This window comes from Macaca fascicularis, chromosome X, assembly GCF_037993035.2.
Source record: "Macaca fascicularis isolate 582-1 chromosome X, T2T-MFA8v1.1".
NCBI lineage: Eukaryota > Metazoa > Chordata > Mammalia > Primates > Cercopithecidae > Macaca > Macaca fascicularis.
The window spans coordinates 44,086,902-44,095,826 of record NC_088395.1 but is presented as its reverse complement, the minus strand read 5'-3'; the positions used below and the strand labels follow the sequence as shown (position 1 = coordinate 44,095,826).

Genomic DNA, 8,925 nt, shown 5'->3' with positions numbered 1-8,925 from the left:
TTGCAATATGAAAGTCATTTGTTTGATAGAAATATCAAGTTGTCTTGTCAAACACACTGAAGTAACCCAAAAATACATTTCAGAGCTTACAGAGCTTAAAAAGAGCAAAGATTATATGCAACCAGACAAAACCTATTTCTGCATTTCCTATTTCTTTCTCAGACTGCTTTGCTTACCAGACTCTCACTAAACATCTTCAGGAAATGCAGGGATCATTTTGTTTGGAATTTTAAGACACACCAGAACACATAGTATTTACGAAGAAACTTTTACCGATAAATTAATTGAAAAGATACTACCAAGAAATATTATAATTTTGAAATCCCCCTTTCTTGCCAATTGATCAGAATGCAAGATGAGATGCTAACCAAACAGCCCTTTAGCTGTCTTGTATTCCCATACAGTAAATGTGTATTTCAGAAACCTGCTCAACCATTAGCCAAGTATCAACATTAGTGAAATGTGAAATGTAACTGCTGTGTAAAAAGTTAGGCTTCTGAAACATCAAAAACATTACATCCTTGGTCTGCCTTTTTACAGAAAGCACATTTGTTCTCCTAGAGCTATTCCTATAGTTCATTAATTTTCTACACGAACATTTTAAAAGGCAGAACAAGAGAACAGTTTTTTATACAGTGGGATTTGCTCTTTAGGGAGAATGAGCACGCTGCATTCCAGTTAACATTTTTATTTTTTCAAGGTAACAGGAATTGTATACAAATGACAATAGATTCTTGCCTCTTTATTTTTATCTAAATAAAAGATAAGATGAATTCTCAAGAAAGAAGAAAAGCTATATATATAAGGGACTATATCTTCCTTCATCGTCTACTTGGAACCAGTAGTTGTGTTGCTGTCATAGAACCAGGAAACAGGTCGTAGTAAGTTGGAAGAGGTACATATGCTGCTGTTATCATTTTACCAGCAAACCACCTACCATGCAATGCATTGACAGCAATGTTGTAGCAATTGATGGGCACTTCACACACACATTGCCCTGAGCTGAATTTTTGTCCACATAAATATGAATAACTCCTCCATGTTTATTACATTCTTCAATCACATCGTCTTTAATCTCTGTATCCCATACAACTTCTTCTGTTTGAGGGTTAAACATGTTAGAGAGTTGGAAACACTGTGTTGCAAGTGGCTGAACAGAGGCAGCTGCAGCTAAAGCTGAAGCTTCAGTCTGCTGGGAAAGTCTTGTTTGCAAATCTATAACAAAAGAGAATTCTGCCACAGCACCAAATGCCAAAGAGCCACTCATTTGTAGAGCTTGCTGTGCAGCTGGTGGAATCTGCAAACCTGTATCCTCTGCAAGTCTTGTCATTAACTGAAGACGACCAGTTGTTCCCAAATCAATTCTAGTCCTTTCCAGTTCGTCACTGTCCAAAAATGAACTAGTACTCGAAGCATCAGCACGTTCAGTAACGTGACCAACTTTCATTGGCCTTCCTGCTAGTTCGAATCCATTAAATTGTTACAAAGCCTTTTTGGCACATTCTGAATCAGAAAATGTAATAAATCCATATCCCTTGGATCGACCAGTTTCACTGTCTATCATCAGCTGGATACTTTCAATCCTTCCGAAAGGCTCAAAGATTCCACGAAGCGTATCTTCAGTTATGTTAAAGTGTAATGAGTCCACATAAAGCCTCTTAGGCCCAGCACTTCCCTTTGGTACATTGTTTGCCATGGCTGCAGCTCTGTTTTTTTCTGCCTGTGATGCCTGTACTATTGACTGACACTCCTAAAACTCGTTGGCCAGTTAATCCTATTGCTAGAGGCACTGAGCTAACATCGACGAACTCCATGTAAGCAATTCCTTTGGAACGTCTTGAATTTCTATCAGAAATCATCCTCACGTCTCCAGCCTTTCCTACTGTAGAGAAAAACTCTTCCAAATCCTTTGGTCAAATACCTGCCGCCAGCTGCATACAGAAGACTATCCTCGCATCTCTTTCCTCAGGAGTTAGATTATCAATAGGTTCCCTCACAGGGCTCTTGTCTTTTCTGAATGGACTTTTGCTTCGGAAACGGCGTCTGCTTAATTTGATACTATGAGGCAACCCAATCTTTCCTCAGATGGCACTGTTAAACTTTGGTCTGGAATAAGGACTTCTGTAGCGGCCTCTAAATCTTCGATCTCGACTTCCGGAACGGCTCCCTCTCCTCTCTGCTTGGATTTCGCTTCCTTTCATGGCTTTTGCCCTTTTTCCTTTCTCTATCTCTACTTCACTTCCGTTCTTTACTTTTGCTTCTCTTTCGTTCACAACTACGACTTCTGCTCTTGCTTTTTTTCCCTCTTTTTGCTACGTTCTTCATGGCCGTTGGCCCTGCTCAACTGGTTCTCAGCCTTCTTGTAAGGAACCTCAAGCTTCAACATCAGTATCATCTGCCATTTTCTCTAAACGCCTGTGTCGGCTTTCGGGCGCCTGTGGTGCTCGTGTTTGGGAAGAGACTGCGGCTGCTGCCACCGCCCCCGTCGCCGCTGCTGTTGTTACTGTTAAGTCCCTACGCCCAGGCCGCGGGACTGCCCAACCCGAATATCGGGCTGCGAGAATGGCTAGGCCTGAGCGAATCTCAAAAAAACAATGGAATTAGAGAAGCCCACGCGGGACCAGGTGCGGTGGCTGGTGGCTCACGCCTGTAATCCCAGCACTTTGAGAGGCCGAGGCGGGCGGATGACGAGGTCAGGAGTTCGAGACCAGCCTAGCCAATATGATGAAACCCCGTCTCTACCAAAAAATGAAAAAATTAGCCGGGCGTGGTGGCACATGCCTGTAGTCCCAGCTACTTGGGAGGTTGAGGCAGGAGAATTGCTGGAATCCGGGAGGCGGAGCTTGCAGGGAGCCAAGATTGTACCACTGCACTCCAGCCTGGGCGACAGAGCGCGACTCTGTCTCAAAAAAAAAAAAAAAAAAAAAAAGAAAAGAAAAGAAAAGAGAAGCCCACGCGGGAAGAGCAGGACTGCAGCTCTGGCAGCTCAGGATCCACCCCTGCGACAGCGTCGGCAAGCTCCCTGGAATGGCGGCCGCTGCTTCACGCTATAGTAATTTTCTTCGCACATTCTTTCTTCAGAGAAAGTGCAGAGGTAAACGTCAGCTAGATTAAATTAAATTTAACATCAGCTAAATTAAATCATCATGCATTAATGGACTCCCAATCAATCAAACCTTACTGCATTTAATGCAACAGTTTTGTATGTTTGAATTTAATTATCTGATGTGAGAGTGCTTTGCTAGTGCTGAATTCTACTGGTTAAATAATTTTCTCATGAATTCTTATTTACACTCTTAGATGGTCAGCATTAAAATGCAACCAAGGGTTAGTTATTCAAGAGATTACCTTCAAACCAAGAAAAGGCAATGTAGGACTCTACTGTAACGCAAGTATGCTTCTGTCAACACAGAGAGATCACACCAATTCTCATTAAACAGTTACTGCACAGGATAACATAAAATTATAAGGATGAAAAGATTCTTCCTTCTCAGCTCTGTACCTTTCCAATCATTTTGACACTCTGGACAGGAGATCTCATATCCACCTACTTTTTTCATGTGTTCAGTCCATAAACACAAGCTTACAGGACAATTGGCTGCCACTCTCTGTGAAAAAAATCTCATATTTGATACTGATGCTTTGAGAAGGTTTCAGCAATTGAGGTTCATGTAAAATGTGAAATGTGAGGAGGCAGCCGGAAGTAGTAAAAGGAGCATGGGATATGGAGTCAAAAAGGTTTGAACTGTACCTTTGCAACTAACTTTCTTTACTGACCTTCTCCGACTTTTCACTTCATCATCTTTAAGAGTAGAAAAAAGAAGAATAGCAATCATAAGGGCACTTCTTGTGAAGTTTGGAAAAAAATTTAAGCAAAAACTATAGCAAATTATGAAAATTCTATTACAAATTATAATTATTTATAGGATTAAATTTTGTTACATGTGTTAGACCTTGTCAATGAACATGTTGCTTCTATTATTTTTGATTGATGGTTTTGGACTGTACCTAGCCATATACTGTATTCAGATAGGTCTTCTTGGTTTTATTTTCAATGATTACCGTTTGACCATGAAACAAGGTAAATCTCATGTGACCTATACCCAGAAAGAACTCCTTGGCCCTAACCTCATTAGAACCATGATTTATGGGATATGTCATCCCAGGTTATATCCGAATGGACCTCAGAGAAGACAACAGGTTACATCTGTTGGCACAACTTACACTAAACAGAAAATTGATGTTATCTATTGATTGGGACCTCCATTCATATGTTTTGGTCTGCTAGGGCTGCCATAAAGCATAACAGACTAGGTGGCTTAAACAACAGAAATCTATTTTTCCACAGTTCTGGAGGCTGGAAGTCTGAGATCAAATTATTGACAGGGTTGTTTTCTCCTAAGGTCTCTCTCCTTGGCTTGAAGATGGCTACTTTCTCCCTGTGTTCCCATAGGGTCATTCCTCTGTACATATCTATGTCTAAATCTTCTCTTCTTATAACAGTCCTATTGGATTAAGCACAACCCTAATGACCTTATTTTAACTTAATTACCGTTTTCAAGAACGTATCTCCAAATACAGTCACTTTTTGAGGGACTAGGGGTTAGGATGTCAACATATGAATTTTAGGGGGGACATAATTCAGCCCATGATACTATATGTACACCTATTACTTCTTATTTATGTTATGGGATGGAGATAAAAATATTCTTATGTGAGTCCTTTTTATACTTAAATGAAGATAGTGTTTTCCAGGCCGAGGTGGGCGGAGGTCAGGAGATCGAGACCATCCTGGCTAACACAGTGAAATCCCACCTCTACTAAAAATACAAAAAATTAGCCAGGTGTGGTGGTGGGCGCCTGCAGTCCCAGCTACTGGGCAGGCTGAGGCAGGAGAATGGCATGAACCCAGGAGGCGGAGCTTGGAGTGAGCGGAGTGAGCTGAGATCACGCCACTGCACTCCAGCCTGGGCGACAGAGCAAGACTCCGTCTCAAAAAAAAAAAAAGATTGTGTTTTCCATATATTCTGCAAGTGGTTTTGACCACCAGAGGGCTCCTGTATTTATGCAATGAAACACAATTATAATACAATGACACTTTCAAGATTAAATATAAAGTTGATTATGAAAGTTAAATTCTTGGTATCTGTGTATCTTCAGTGAATCAATCTTTAAGCATCCCAATGCCTACCTGATGATGATGATGATGATGATGATGATGACTACATTTATTGAGTAGCAACTGTGAGCCACCCCTGTACCAGGTGCTTTGCATATATGATCTAATTTAATATTCTGAACTTTTCTGTTACAGTCAATGTTTTGTAGTATTTCAGTATTATAAATAAAGTATCTATGACTTGGAGAGGTTAAACAACACACAGCTAGCAAGAGGCTAAGTGGAAATTCGAATCACTAGCATCATCATTAGCACTAGTTTCTTCATATAGCCTTTAGAAGACAGTTCCTAATCAGCTTCAAGGGGTTCGTGACCCTCCTGAAATACTACACAAAATATGCAAGTATGTGTACAGTGCAGAGATGAAACATCCAAATTTGTTGTTTTGTTGAGAAGCTCAGCTCCACTCTGAAGTCTAGGAAATGTAGATAGCATGGCAGTCAAGGTTGCTCTAACCTACCCTCCATCTTTTTGTTTTCATTGCTTGATTCATAGTCCCTACAATCCCTCCTCTAAAAGGTTCTCTAATGGATAGATGACTTCTATTACCCCTTTAGTTTTATCAGTTGTTTTGTCCTGAACATATCTGGCTGAGTTTTCCCTCCATATTATCTAAGACTCTTAGTTGCAAATAACAGAAACACAACTTGTGCCTGGGAAAGGCAGGAGGGGAGCTGGCCCCAGGAACACCCTAGAACCAAGGACTTCAACTCCAGCAGGACCATGACTCATCTTCCACTATAGAGGAGCTTTTTCTATCTGATGGTAGCTTGGTGTAAATGTTTTAGGCTTATGTCCTCACAGTCTTGGTGCCAGAGAAGGAAAGAGAGCTCTTCCCTGTCAGCTCTATTTAGAAAAGTCCAGGGAAAAGACTGATTAGCCTGGCTAGGAGCATGCGCCCATCCCTTGAGTAATCACTGTTCACAGGAAAGTGGCACTATAGATGTCCAGGCCTCAGTTACGTGCTCTCATCTCTGATTAGGTGGGTGGGATAGTATTAAGGGCAGCTCCCTGAAATCACATGGATGAAGTTAGGGAGGAGCAGCCTCCTGAGGAAGAAACATGCTATTACCAGAAAAAGAGGGAAGAGGTGATGGGCCCACGAACTCATCAAAGATCCACCATAGCAATGACTTAAACCACCAGAGGCAATCCTTTCTCCTTCCTGCCTCAGAAAAGAGCACAGCAGAGCTGGTGGTTTGCAAGAACTTGAACCTAGAATTAAGTTCCAAGTTGACCTTGGCGCCTACATTCTCAGAATTTTTTATTTTGTTTTTTATATAGAATTTTTTATATTGTTATACCTAGCAAAATTGAGCACTATTATGCATTTTAGCATTTTGTTTATTTTGGTACTCCAAAGTGCAGTTGTTAATGATATAGAACACTTTTTTGTCCTATGATCTCTCTAAACATACAAACATCTATTATATATTGATGCAAGTGACTGGTATGGACGGACTTATTTTGTTATTGGTGCATTCTTGAGTCCCTGAAGGTCGCATGTACACATGCCCATTGAGACCCACTTCTCCAGCTGGTGATTGTGGGTACTTTGCAACAAATCCCTAGACATAAACATTCTTTGGGAAAGAAGTTAGAGGAAAGAGGGGAGACCCCAATGTGGGGTCTTCCAGATCTAAAGTTCTCTCTATTCCTTCTCCTCTTTCCACATCTAGTTTATAATCTCAGATCTTAGCATCTCCTCTTGGAAGCCTTCTTGGGCCCTCTGGGCCTGTATTAGGTCCTCTCCACTATACTTCTGGGGGTAGTGGAGATACTAGAGAAAGGGGTTGGAGAGGAGCTGCTAGAGCTTTCGGTTTTAGCTTTGATTGATGCCTCTTGCTTTCCCGTATGCTTTTGGTCAAGACAGCCTTCACTTCAGTTTCTATAAAGACAGAATTAGGTAAACAATAAGGCAACTCTTCTTCAATGTTTACTGTAAGTATACATGAGACAATATTTGTGATTTCATAGGGTGCTAGGCTGTTTGCATGAGGCTCTCAACAAATGCTAACAGGAAATACATGCAGTGGTAGAATAACACAGAAGAATAACCACTTATGAAAAGTTATCATATGTCAGCATTGTACTGCTTTATATGCATTATCTCAGTTGAACCTCATAGCAACCCTAAATGATACACATTATTATTTTCATTTTACAGACAAAGTAACTGAATGCTCCACATCATTCAGCTAGTAAGTTGCACAGCCAGGACCTGAACTCAGACCTCACTGATTCTAAAACCTTAGCACATAGCAAACTGTTAAGACTTCTAAATAAATTCAAGAACAGTACAGCCTCATTATAAAGCTCTTCACTGTCCTCTGTATTTAGTTACATTTGGAATCTACTCGACTTGGCCTTCTCCTCTGTGTATTTTGTGATTATTGGAAAATATTTCCTACTTTAACCCAGGATGCTTATTATTTGGGCCTTTTCTTTTCACTCTTAGTAGAATTAAAACTCAAGTCTATTGTATCATTATTTAATATCTCATCTTTTCTGCTACAAGTCTTCCAAACACATTCTTGGATGTGTGAGGAAAATAATTAGGTCCAGGCAGACTACAAACTAGCTTGGTTTAAAAAAACTTTAAGAACATTACCTTGGATTGGGCACATACACGTGACATGCCATATTCAGTCTGATGATGATCTTCTATGGGAAATGACTGAGTCCACCCTGCCCTGCTACACTTTGTCCTACACCATCCTAGCTGGTCCATGCTCTAGTTTTCAGGGCTGAGAATTAAGTCTCTCCTTTTCCCCAGGGTTCTGAGCTGGTGATCACCCAGCCTTGTCTGCCCCATGCCTGCATCTCCAAAGAAAAAGGTCAGAAACACTTCACTTTTTAATTTCTTTTTAAAGTGATGGATGCTACATTTCTAATGGCAGCTTTCATCCTTTATGAAAGTACTGAACCACTGAAGTAACGTGATTTCAATAGCAGCTATGTATTTCATTCACAAGATGATCTTTGCCTAAGTCAAAAAGCTTGAATAATTCCCCCCATCCTATTTTCATGATGTTTAAGTTTTGGCTTCCAAGAACTTCAGACAAAATACACAGACAGGGTGGCATATCGTATGGCAAAATGAGCCCCAGGTCATGCATGCCAGAAGTCTGAGAAGAAAAAAGTCAAATGAAAACAAGTGTGTTGGCCCAAATAATAAGAAATAAACAGAAGTGAAGTCAAATCACAAACCAAGCCAGAAAAGAAACAGAAACCCCATTAAGAAAACACACTTAAGGAAATCAACAAAATGCGTAGCCAAAGGAACATCAAGAAGGTTGTTCCCAGATGGCCATCTCTCCTGGACAGTCTCCCCTTGGGGATGGAAAGTCTTCGGCAGGCAGCCAGACTAGGTGGCTTGAACCCAGAGGAGGGCACTACCCATGGAAGGATCTGGGTCTTGTTGACCTTTGGCAGCTTTTAGTAAGCAGAAGTCAAGGGATTGTTTCCTCAAAGCCCAACTCTTCTTAGGCCGGGCTCAGTCCTGAGGCTCCAAAGTGAAGTGCTGGGGAAATGGGGTATGGAGCAGAGAAATAAGGAGCCTCCTCATTTCCCAGAGAAACGAAGATACTGAGGAGAAAAAACAGTTTGTGTAAAGACCATGTACTTTGTAGTTCCACAAGGCTGGGTCTGAGTCCTACTCCTCACTCATTCTGTGACCTGGGCTGATTCATTTTCCTTCTCTGAATCTCACTTTTCTCATCTGTGAAAGGGGAATGATTAGAGCA

The 8,925-nt window shown here is 41.0% G+C and overlaps 1 pseudogene; it reads right to left on the bottom strand.

The window, feature by feature from the left end:
- Positions 1–715: 715 nt before the first annotated feature.
- Positions 716–2,402, bottom strand: LOC102117968 (RNA-binding protein 39 pseudogene; annotated as a pseudogene).
- Positions 2,403–8,925: the final 6,523 nt, after the last annotated feature.